General features: G+C 42.0%; 1 long non-coding RNA gene across 1 annotated transcript in view; it reads left to right on the forward strand.

Moving 5' to 3' along the window:
- The first annotated feature begins 2,208 nt into the window (after positions 1 to 2,208).
- Positions 2,209 to 12,021, forward strand: part of LOC138301914 (uncharacterized) — a 339,283-nt gene continuing 329,470 nt past the window's right edge. The window contains exon 1 of the long non-coding RNA XR_011205161.1: positions 2,209 to 2,374. This is a non-coding gene — a long non-coding RNA (uncharacterized lncRNA). The remainder of the gene's footprint in view (positions 2,375 to 12,021) is intronic.

The raw sequence follows: 12,021 nt of genomic DNA on the forward strand, positions 1-12,021 counted from the left end.
CTTACTAAAATGTTTATGCTTTGTTTTAATCTCTCAATAAAGCACACTTACACTGAAAAAGGCAAATGTACTTCTGCAGGTTATACAAAAGGGGACGTTTAATAACTGTATGCTGCAATACATTTTACAAATAGGTGGAAAATAGAAGCTGCATAACATTTCAAAACTACTCTTTAGAAACTGTGACTGTCACAGATTTCTAATGAGAAGCTGCGACTGTTACAGATTTCCAAAGGATACAAAATGTGATGGATAGAATGCTTGAATTAATCTCAGGCACTGGTAATCACTTTGGCAACAATACAATCCATCATATGATACGATGGATTCGGATGCCGCCCGAGTAATTACCAGTGGTTGAAATTAATTTAAGCATTCCATATATCACTTTTTTGTATACTTTAGTGTGTCACCCTGAGTGGGACGGGCATGCCCAGATGTGCCACCACAGCAGACACTAACGCCAGCCAGGCAGAATTGTTAATGCAGTGGACGGGAGGCTGCTGGCTTGGCGGTGTCCTCTTGACGGCCATGTTGGTGGTCTGGCAGTCAGACCACCAGACTCAAAATTGGGCCCTAAGCTCCTGATTTGGAACTCTGCAGATGGGTTACCCCATCACAAAGGTGAACGGTGACAGATATTGTGTTTCGGAACCAAGCTTTACCCAGCTTATTAGCCCATAACTAGGAAGAAACCAGTTCTGGGTTGCATGTGTTTCAGTTCAGGGAGGTCCTGCTTGGCAGTTCTAGCTGGACTGTTCCGATTGGTGCAGGGTCTAGACTGATTTGCACATTGCTGAGAGCAAACTGAGGCGAAATGGAGTGAAAAATAACGATGGTTTGGGATGCTGCTCAGGTATCTGCCAGTGGTTGAGATTATTCAGGCATTCCAACTATACCTTTTATGTCTACTTTGAGTGTGTCAAAGATTCCAGGTCACAGTTTTTAAGTCATTGGTGGGTCCTATTGTGGTTTGAAATGATCCCTTAATGTAGACATATGTCCATTCAAGGTCGTTTGACTATCTCTTGTGAATTGGGGCCAAAGGTATCAGTGGCTAATTTTGTCCTGTATTACAAGCACCAACATGTACTGGTTTATTACAAAAATATATGTTAATGTTGCACTTGCAAGCAATGACGATGAATCATTGCTACATTTTAACTTTCTACGTACAAAATATTTCGATGAATAATGCACTGGCACTTCAAAACAGATTACAAATGACTATCAGGACTCCATGAGCCATTCATTTACTGACAAATTAGATGAGCACAATAGAGGTAAGCACATTTTTACCTGTCTTTAACCAGTCACACGGTGATAACTGCGAACTTTCGCTGTACCTATGTGGCCCTCTATCTTTTAGTGTTTGCCTTCCAATAAGCACTTCTTCTGTTGGAAATTATAATTCAGCTTTTTCCGCTACACCAGAGCTCTTTCCCCAAGGCCATGCTGAAGTAGCGTCTCAACTGTGAGTTTTCCTTTGCCTGGTGGGACTTGTAGTCCAGATTTTCGAATGGGGTAAAGAAGACTACAAATCACGAAAATGGAAACGAAAATCGTCAAGTGGATGAGCTAATAGAATATAAAACTTGGACACGTAAGTGCTATATTATGTTTGGAAAGAAAAGTTTAGGAAGTACCTTGGGACGATTAGCCACGACTGATAAGGGTGGCCCTATGGCAGAAGGCCTGTTGGCTCAGGGGTTATAATGCTTTAAATTGCTTGCTCTCACCTGTTATCGTCCCAAATTTAATAAAATGTGAAGCAGTCTCAAGTTGTCCGGGAGCAGGTGTGTGTACCGGCGTTTGTTGATTTGTTTTTGTATGTGTTTTGGAAATTGTAGTACAGCGTTTTCTAACACTAATGGCAACGTGTCAGAAAGCCAGAGAAAATAAATCCCCATTTACAATTCCTGTGCGCTTAGTATTGAATTGGGTTAAGGTAAACATCTGCTAGAGAGCTTCAAAGCAGCAATACTGTTGTGGCAGCATCTGTGTAGTAAATCCTAAACGTGAAGTTAGAACCTTCGCTTGCTTTCACTGTAAATTATGTTTCCATTATATGTGAAAGAGGTTCAATTAGTCATGCTGCTTTAGAAGAAAAACATTATCACATTGATTTGAAGCACTGTCCTGTAAGCAGCTTGTTTTTTAAGTCTAATTATGAGCTTCTGCCTTACCAGCTCTCTTCAGCGTAGTGACCTCAGGCCGACGTGACGCAGAGGAGGCTTCACGCAAAGCTCCAGCCCAGTCTGGAGCAATTAACGAAAGCAGGGTTGGCTGCTGAGGGCACTGTTAAAGTGTTAAAGCTTGAAAGCTCTAAAGCGAACTCCCTTCTGAATCAATGCTATTTTTGAGTCTCTGATTGGTAAGCATGGCATGGATTGTTAGCGTAGGACTGGATGCTAATTTTCGCTATTTAGAAATGTGTTGTAAAAAGAATATGTGAATATACGAGCTAGTAATGTTTTGTCTCGAGAGTAATTATGTCATAGTCTCATTTCACCAAGGGGTAGCTATTAAGACCTGTAGCGTTTCCTTAGCAACCCATATGTTCTTCTGAATCAGGACGTCTTCTGCCACTAACTTCCAGGGCAACAATAATATGAATGCTTTGTGCATCAGGTCTCTGCATTAAGAAACAGCAGGAACTTCACAGCTGCCAGGTAGTTCCATGTTAGCTAGCTACATTTAACGATATTGTATTGATCTGACATCTCATTTATATATTGTTACTCGTGTTGAGGCGTTGACGCACTTTACATCGGCCAGCACGCAGCTGTGGGACACCAAAGCAAGTGGTTAGTTCCATGTTTGTTGGTTATTGGGATTAATTCTGTGCTTTCATGGAAAGCAGTCCATGAATGTATTTAGTTTTATTGGTGGTAGATTACATTAATAGGAGTTATGTGCGATCATTAGTTGGTGGTGAGTTCGTGCAGATGGTTGGTAGGATTAATAAATGGCCTAGAGCTGATCTAGGAATATTACCGACAGGAGTAAGTTATGATCCTTGAAATGTGGACATAGGCATTTTGCAGAAATAAAATAAGAGATGAAGACAAACCCATGACAGAGTAGCTGTGTACAGAGAGGGGAAGGGTGTAGTGGTGGACAGTAGGAAATTGTAATTTGAAGGGGAAAAAAAGAGAGGCAACAAATAAACCAAACTGATTTAATGCACTGTTTTAGGAATATAGAGAAGGCGTTATGAGTTTAGGATGAATAGTCTGCCCAATGCCTAACTAGCACTAGATAATGACTTCAGGAAGGAGAGCTGGTCATCTCGGAGGTTGGAAGCATAAAGTAATGGCTGAATGCATATATTGGGAAATACCAAGAGGTTTTGAGAGCGCTCAAAGGAAGCAATAACCTCTTTCTCATAGAAACATGTAAAATTATATTGGCTAAATAATGAAGTGCTTGAAAGGGAGATTCTGCAAATACAGAAGCAGATGTTTTCTTTTGTTTACCCTTAACAATTTCACACAGTTTTTTTTTACAAAAGCAAAGTGGATCCATTTGGGCGCATGTTGTTGTTTAGCATGACACAAGAAGGCGAAGAAGTGAGCTTTCCCAAACAATGGAAATGTATTGATTCATTTCTATGGGCAGAAAGTGGATAACCAGACATTGAAATGAGAGGTGTGAATAGACCAGACTACCTTTAGAAATTACATGAAGACTGCATTAGCAAAGGGCTTCAGAAAAGTTCTTCCTGCACTCTGCAATTTAGTCGATGTGGCAGGAAAGGGGGAGCTTTTGCTTCTGTACTATGGGTTTTGTATAACGCATGGCTTCCTGAAGGCCTACCAGCGCTGAAACAGGAATAAGCAAGGGAAACTAAGCCTGGATATTACAAGGAATAAAGCCAGGTTTTAACATCCTTATGAAAAGACAGTTTGTTGTACAACAGGCGAATTTCCAATGGGAGAGAGTTCCAGAGTCTGGGAGCTTGATAGGAAAACGACTGTCCTCCACAGTGGGCTCGTTTCACCTGCTGCCCTTCCAGCAGGTGGAACTTTTAAGATCTGAGAGCTCTACCTGGGAAGTAAGGAGTGGCCAGTGGTTACTATAGAGTTGGACAGGTGTGATTAGACCTGTGCAGGATGCAAAGTGCTTTGCATCGTTTCTTTTGTTCAAAGTAAGCAAGTTTCTTGGCCAGGCTTATTCCTTTTGTCTGTCCTGAACTGCTTTGTGAGGGAATAATTGAGTTCGGTTTTGAGGGAAATTGTCTATTTCTCTTTAGATACTCATAGTATAACCTAGAAAAATATAAAATAACATAATACTGCGTCATTCCCTAACATCCCCCTCAGTATCTTTCAGTAAAGTATGCATCTTCTAGTCAAAAACAAAAGAAATATTTGGACACTTGTCATCAGTTGAGAAAAAGTAAACAACAATATCTGCACCACAGCATGCAAATAGCTGTTCCTGCTTTTTTTTAAAGTGCTTGAAGAAAAGCTTTTTAAAGACAGTTTGTACATCCTTGTTTTTTTTTTGCCTTTTTCAAAAATATATTTTGTAACCTCCAGCTATAATGAGATAATGGTCTGGAGTCTCAATTTGAACTCAATAGTAGCTGGGATGAAACAGGACCTTCAGAGATGTAGCCGTCTGCTGCTACATGTTCTCAGGATGGTGGCACATTTTAAGAAAATTATTCTGTCCCAATTCTTATGTTTTTCAAGCTATCCACACTCCATTCCTAAGTGATACTTCCAGGCCTTTGCAGCAACAATCAATATATTTCTCTGGGCAGAGCAGCCGCTTGTGTGTGGTCTTTGTTAATTGTTGGCAATCCCCATTCAACAGTAAAATGGGCATTGCGGCTCTGTAGTGTTAATATCCGGCTTTGCAATTGGCTGTGATTAATGACTGGTATAACAGGGGTTGGGATGACCTGGCCCAACGGGCAGAGCTGGCCTTACTAGGCTTCGATAAACTGATAGGCATGCTCTATGTCATCCCTTGTTCTCTTCCATAGTGCACCACGGTGGTGCTGGACAGTGGCATTCTTTTTTCTGAGTACTGACCATCTTACTAAGTGGTCTGACCACCATGCAAAGGATGGCGGAAAGGGGGCATCGGGGGCCCCATGGGGGCCCCTGCACTGTCCATGCGCTTGTCATGTGCAGTGCACAGGCCCCATGGACACCCACGTAACGCTTTTAACTGCCAGGATTATGGGTAGTGAAAAGCGTGACAGGTGATGCTGCACCTGACACACCGCAACATTACTGCCGGCTCAATTATGAGCCGGTGTCAATGCTGTGGTGAGTATTCCGCTGGGCCAGTGGCCGCTGGTCCAGCGGAAAACTCATAATAGGGCCAATGGGAAGAAAAAAGAAGTGGCGGTTTTCTGTCCAAAAGAGTTTGGGGTGCGGCAGACGCCGCCTGCCAAACTACTGCAAGGAAGGGACCCCAGCCCAAACACTGTCGATGATCTGAACTGCAAAACATTACACGTAAAATACAGCACCAAGCATTCATGAAACGTATACACAAATGAAAACACATTTTATTTGTATTTCATATTTATAAAGTGCATTCCTGCCGAGGCATTGAAGCGCTAGGAACAGGAGTGAGAGGGCCAAGGAACAGGCAAAATGAAAAGCAAGTCTATATCTACTGTGGAAAGAGCCAAGTTTTTAGCTTCTTTCTGAAAATCCAAGAGATCATATTCTTTCCTCATCATAGGTGGGAGCATGTTCCAATATTTAGCTGCGGCAACCCTAAATGTCTTATCGCCCCATCCTGCTATCCGAGTCCGTGGTACGTAGGCCAAATTGGACTTTGCAGATCTAAGCTGACGGCTAGGGGTATACCAACGAAGCCCGAGGTCAAATGTTCAGGGCTGCTGGTATATAAAGTTTTATGTGTTAAACACATTGTCTTAAACGTTTCTTCACAGGTAACCAGTGTAGATGACTCGGAGTAGAACTGGCCGAAGAGGAACAGGGGAGATTGAGTGTTAGACGAGCAGCAGTATTCTGGATAAGCTGAAGCTTACTGAGTGAAAACTTGTCAATGTTAAGCAATAGTGCGTTGCAGTAGTCTATTTTCGAGATTACCAGGGCAAGGGACACCATTATTCTGAGCTTCTCTTGTAAATAGGGGAACATTTTTCTCAGAGTTTTCAATATCCAGAAGCAGGTTTGGTGTTAGAATTGACATGTGGCTTAAGAGATAAAGCAGTGTCAAACATGACTCCCATGTTCTTAGTAGAGCCAATTGTAACAGGTAGGTCTCCAGACGCAGATGGCCACCAGCGGGCGCTCCATAAGTATTTACTAGAGCTAAATAGAAGAATTCATGCTCATCCATTTATTAATCTCAAACATACGTTGGTGGAAATGGTCAGCGACTTCTTCCCTGTTCCCATCAATGGGAATGATTAGTTGAGTATCATCCGCATAAGATGTGGTCAAGAAACCAAAAGAGCGAATCAATCTGGCCAATGGAGCCATATGCAAATTAAACAGGGTAGGACTATATGAGAAACCCTGTTCTACACCGCTTGGTAACTGATATGCAGGAGCTTTAAAATCTCCACAGTTTACTGTGGTAGATCTGTCTTCAAGAAAGGACTTCAGTATGTCTAGAGCTGTGCCCCTAATGCATGCCTGATACAGGCTGTGTCATAATTAGAGGGGAGATGGTGTCAAACGCTGCTGACAAATCTAGAAGCATTAGAATGGTACCAACTCCCTCATCGACTAGTTTCCGGATCAGATCCGAGGTGGTAATGACAGCAGATTCAGTACTATGTTTTTTATTTTTTTTAAACCATGTTGAGTAGGATCTAGACTCCCTGAGTCTTGAAGGAACATGGCTAATTCCTTATTGATATCTTTTTCCAAGATCCTTGGTTGGAAAGGCAATAAAACAATAGGTCTTAGATTCTTGAGATCCTTAGATTTGCCATCTACTTTCTTTTTCAAGGGAATCACCGTCGCTTCCTTCCAAGAGGAGGGAAACACGCCAGAGGTCAGAACCTCCTGAAATATGGGGACAAGGGCAGTAGAGACTAGATCTGGGACAAGCTGTAGAATGTGAGGTAGACAGGGTTCAGTAGGGGACCTAGATTTAATGGTTGTCATAAGCTTTTTAATCTTCTCTGAACAGAGAGGCAGAAAATGTATCAATGTAAGGCTTTCATCTCTAATAAAGAAGTTTGGAGATTAATGTAACTCACATGTGTTCATGGGTTGTGGAAAATCTGCCTGGATGTGTAAGATTTTATGTTTTAAAATATGTTGCCACCTTATTACAGAAATCTCCAAATCTGTGGGCATATCAGAGGTTGTGAGAGAGCGTACTACTCTAAAAAGTTCTCTAGGGGTATTAACAGCTTCCACAATTCTGCTTGAGTAGTATTCTGTTTTAGCAGTATTAATAGCGTTTTTATACAGACTAAGGATAGCTCTAAGTTTTGCCTTTTCCATGGGAGTAGGATCTAACCTCCATTTCCGTTCTTGTTGACAGTGTTTTCTCTGCCAATTTTTAAGATCGTTAGTAAACCACAGGTAATTAGCCTTCTTCCTCCTCGAGGGCCGAGGTGATTTACAGGGGGCTAGTTGAACCATGGCTACTCTGATCCCCTGATTAAATCTATCTAAGGCTGATATGGGGAGGTCCTCAACCGCTTTCCAGCCAGCGACCAAAGCCGGCCTTAGTTGGGACACTTTAATGCTGTTCCTGTGTCTGACTGGCTTCAGGGGGACGGGGTTAGCTGTGTGAGAGGCAGAAAGATTAGTTGGTCTAAAACTAAGAAGATGGTGATCCATCCAATCTAAAGGCCTGTTTTCTGTAACAACAAAATCATTGTTACGGGCAAATATACCATCAAGTATATGACCCGCCCTGTGAGTGGCTGATGTAACTTTCTGATTCCAGTCGAAATCTACCATAAAATCAAGAAAACCAGTTATGTGGGGATCCTGATTATTATCAAAATAAATGTTAAAATCCCCCAGAACTATAGATCTAGGGTTCATAGTTATTTGCTCAATGAGAGCTCAATGGTGTAGAAAAGTAGAGTAGGAACCTGGAGGTCTATAAATTAGCAGTCCTTCAAATAGCATAACATTTTTCTGACAAATATTAGCTAGACTGCTAACCTGAAACCCCCCCAAGATGGTGAGTCCCTGGGAATTAGGGGGAGGGCTCTGACAGGCCCACACACCCAGCTGGAGAATGGCATGGAAACAGCAATCGACGCAGCAATAAAATCCCAACCGCGTTGCTTACAAGAACAAATGCCCCCCTGTGTATATATCGGCAGTATAAAATATAATTAAGACCAACTTAAAATGAGCCTGAAAAGTTAACAGTACTCTGTCTAAGTATAATATTAATTAAAATCACTTTCAGCAATAATTTACACGTAGTAGACTCGGGCACATACACATTGTTCCGGCTGCGCGGCTGCATCTTCGCTGAATAAATAATAGCCGGTTTGAGTCCCCTATGTCCTCAGGATAGCAGCTAGACTGCTAACCTGAAACCCCCCCATGATTGGGAGGCCGTGGGAATCAGAGGGAGGGCTCTGACAGGCCCACACACCCAGCAGGAGAATCGCAAGGAAACAGAAAGCAACGTGACAAAAAAATGCCGACCGCGTTGCTTACAAGAAAAAATGCCCTGTGTAAATTTCGGAGGTGTAAAATATAATTAAGACCAAGTTGAAATGAGCTTGAAAAGTTAACAGTACTCTGACTAAGTATAATATTAATTAAAATAACTTTCGGCAATAATTTACATGTAGTAGACTCGGGCACTTACACAGTGTTCTGCACTGTTCCGCACAATTTAATTTGGAAGCAAATATATATATATATATATATATATATATATATATTAGGAGGGTTGGGGCTTTTCTAAGTTCAATCGAAGTCCTCCATACTATATTCTGTTTGATGCTCCCACAAATCAGTCTGAGGATGCTAATTTAATTTTTAGCCTCAAATTTCTAATTCCTTGACATTTACAATATGTTTTAACATTTTCATTTGCACATTTAGCAACTTTATTTACATACACTTTGTTAGAAATGGGGTCTTTGGTTGGCAGTCAGGTTACCCCCTGTCCAAGCAAGAACCCTCACTCTAGTCAGGGTAAGTCACACACAATCCAAAATATCCTGTGCCCACCCTCTGGTAGCTTGGCATTGAGCAGTAAGGCTTAACTTACAAGGCAATGTGTAAAGTATTTGTGCAATAAATCATACAATACCATAATATAACACCACAAACATACACTACACACTGTTTGGAAAAGTATATAATATTTATCAGAATAAATGCAGGTCAAAACGATTAAAGATGAAATAAGCACTGAAAGTAATATCAAGTGTCTTTAGAGTTAAAAGATTACTGTAAAAGCAATAAAAAGTGTCTTAAGTTCTCCTAGAAACAAGTGTCTCTTTCAGGGCAAAGTACCTGGTTTGCGTTGAAAAATCCTCGCAATTGACCGCAGAGGAGGAGATGCGTGGAAAACGGCGAGTGTGCGTCTGTTTCGCCCCTTTGGACACAGACTTGTGTCGTTATTTTCCACACTGGGAATGTGTTGCATCGATTTCCGGCATGTGGACTTGGATCCTCTTCGGGTTGCGGGGTTTTCAGACGCCCCGGGGGTGATGCGTGGAATCATGGGCTTGCGGAGCAAGGTCACAGCGGCTGCATCAATTCCGGTAGGCAATGCGTGGAATTTTCTCCCGCATGGCAGGCGCTGTGTGGATTCCTTTCCAGAAGTCGTGCGGCGTCGTTATGAGTTGCCTTGCATTGATCCAGTATGGCTGTGTGTTGAAGTTCCAGTCGCGTAGCTGGCGCTGCATTGATCTTCTGTTTGCGAAGTCAGGCTGCATCGTTCCAGACTCTGCATGCGGTGAAATTTTCACCGCGAGCAGGCTGTGCATCATTCTACCAGGGACTTAGAAGTAAATTAAATAGCCCAATGGGGTGTGATCCAATGTTACCATGTTAAAAGGGAGAGAGCATATGCACTTTAGCACTGGTTAGCAGTGGTAAAGTGGCAGAGTCGAAAAACCAGCAAAAACAGTATCTCAAAAGTGGAGGGAGGCAGGCAAAAAGTTAGGGGTGACCACCCTAAGGCTGTCAGGTCTAACACACTGCATTAATATGTTAATATGATTTAATTTTCTAAGCAGTTGCAGACCCCCTGAGGAGGCTTCACGGACCCCCAGGTGTCTCTGGACCACAGGTTGGGAACCAATGGCCTAGATTGTTTGAAACACATTGTATCTGTCATTCAACTTTTTCCTTCTTAGTTCTGAACTAGCACAATGAGCACCAGGGGATCCCTAGTAGATTTTAGACTGCTTCTAAAGCAGGGTGGGCTGAGCACACCACAACTGACAAAAAACGATCTCTCTCAATCCTGCTTTCTACAGTGCAAATGGTCCCTATGCAACAGAACAGGTTGCACAGCTGAAAGGCTCTCCTCTCGTACGATTCTTAGCATGTTGTTGATGACACTATTGGAACTCCAGTTATAAAATGGGGAGCAGAACAGGAACCATCACATTTTATCATGCAGTCTGAAATAAGAAGGTAGTGATAAAATAAGGCTACCTCTTTTATTTAACGTATTGGACAGTTACTGGTAGCGGCATGATAATGTCACAATATCTGCTTGTGATTATTGCACATGATGCAACTGGAGTACGCATTGTAATATACTCCATCTCATTTATTTTTTACATGGATGAGCAGTTGTTGTCAGTACATAGAGCAATAGTGCTTTACAAGTCTGAGCAGCTGTGGATACTGTCTTGGCATTAGTGCTTTGCATGTAGTGTGGGATAATAATTATTGGTATGCCAATTTAATTTTATGTACAGCAGCCTGCAGCATTGGTGCTAAAAATATTGTAGGTAAAAGCACATGCTGCTGTGTTAGTGATGCTTTACATACTGCACGGGTAATGATTTCTACTGTTTGCAAGTGAATTATTAATTTGGGAGGCAGTGTCCACATCAACCTAATAAGGCAGAAATGACCTGCTGATCGGACTGCCACAGGATCATCAGATCATAGTGACAGTAATTCTACAATATTATGGAAAGGGCAACCATCACTGTTTTCTCCTGCTTGTGTCTTTCCTGCAAGACATGGCAGGCAAAGAAAAATTCAACTGACCAAGTCTGCAGCAAGAAAACTCAGGCTGTTTATTTGTTGTTTGTTGTTTCTCTATGAAGAAAGTCTTCTAAGTGGCAGTTTCCAAGCAGTCACAGTTGAGCTGGGAGGTGATTTAAATATGGATCCACTTAGGAAACCTGCATTGCCTGTCAGCAGTTCCCTTCACAGCATAGAGATCTGCTCCAGGATGTCTGAACCTGCCCAGTCAGCCACTCACTAAGGTGGCAAAGAGCAACGCATTTCACCCTCCATCAGACCAGTATACCATCCTCCGTGGTCTATAACAATTCTCAACTCCTTTTAAAAGCCTTAAGTTTTGGCCTCAAAAGACTTAAGTGTTACATAACTAGTTTTCACTGCAGCTGAGAAAACTTCTGTGTCGGGATTTCTTTGCCACATTCCTTCAGTCCAAAACATTATGTTCAGATGTTCAGACTTGGGACTAATTTATTTTTTACTATTGTAAATCGGCGGTGCTTCCACACCACCAAATCTTCTTTTCACATGGTGTTTAGGATGCGAGGCTGTGCTATGTTTAATCCAGCTGAGAATTGGCTGGCTTTTCTGATGTTGACCTCTGGTCTGGTAGCAGTTCTGGTTAGGGAGATCCAAGTCACAATGATGTTTACCCAGCTGTATTCAGAGTGGGGCAACCAGCACTGAGAAACTCTGTCTGTATCAACCATGCAAAGCAGAAGTCTGTTGCGGAAGAGGGCTCTAATATGCTTCTTTTCAAAATTTAAACAGCAACTTTAAGAGAAACAATTGGCATATCATAGGTGGGTAGTTTGTGCCTTTGGAGGGAAAGTTTTGTACCTGGTCCTGATTCTCCAGGGGTGAAAATAAAAAT

The sequence above is a fragment of the Pleurodeles waltl genome, chromosome 6 (assembly GCF_031143425.1).
Source record: "Pleurodeles waltl isolate 20211129_DDA chromosome 6, aPleWal1.hap1.20221129, whole genome shotgun sequence".
Classification (NCBI taxonomy): Eukaryota; Metazoa; Chordata; class Amphibia; order Caudata; family Salamandridae; genus Pleurodeles; species Pleurodeles waltl.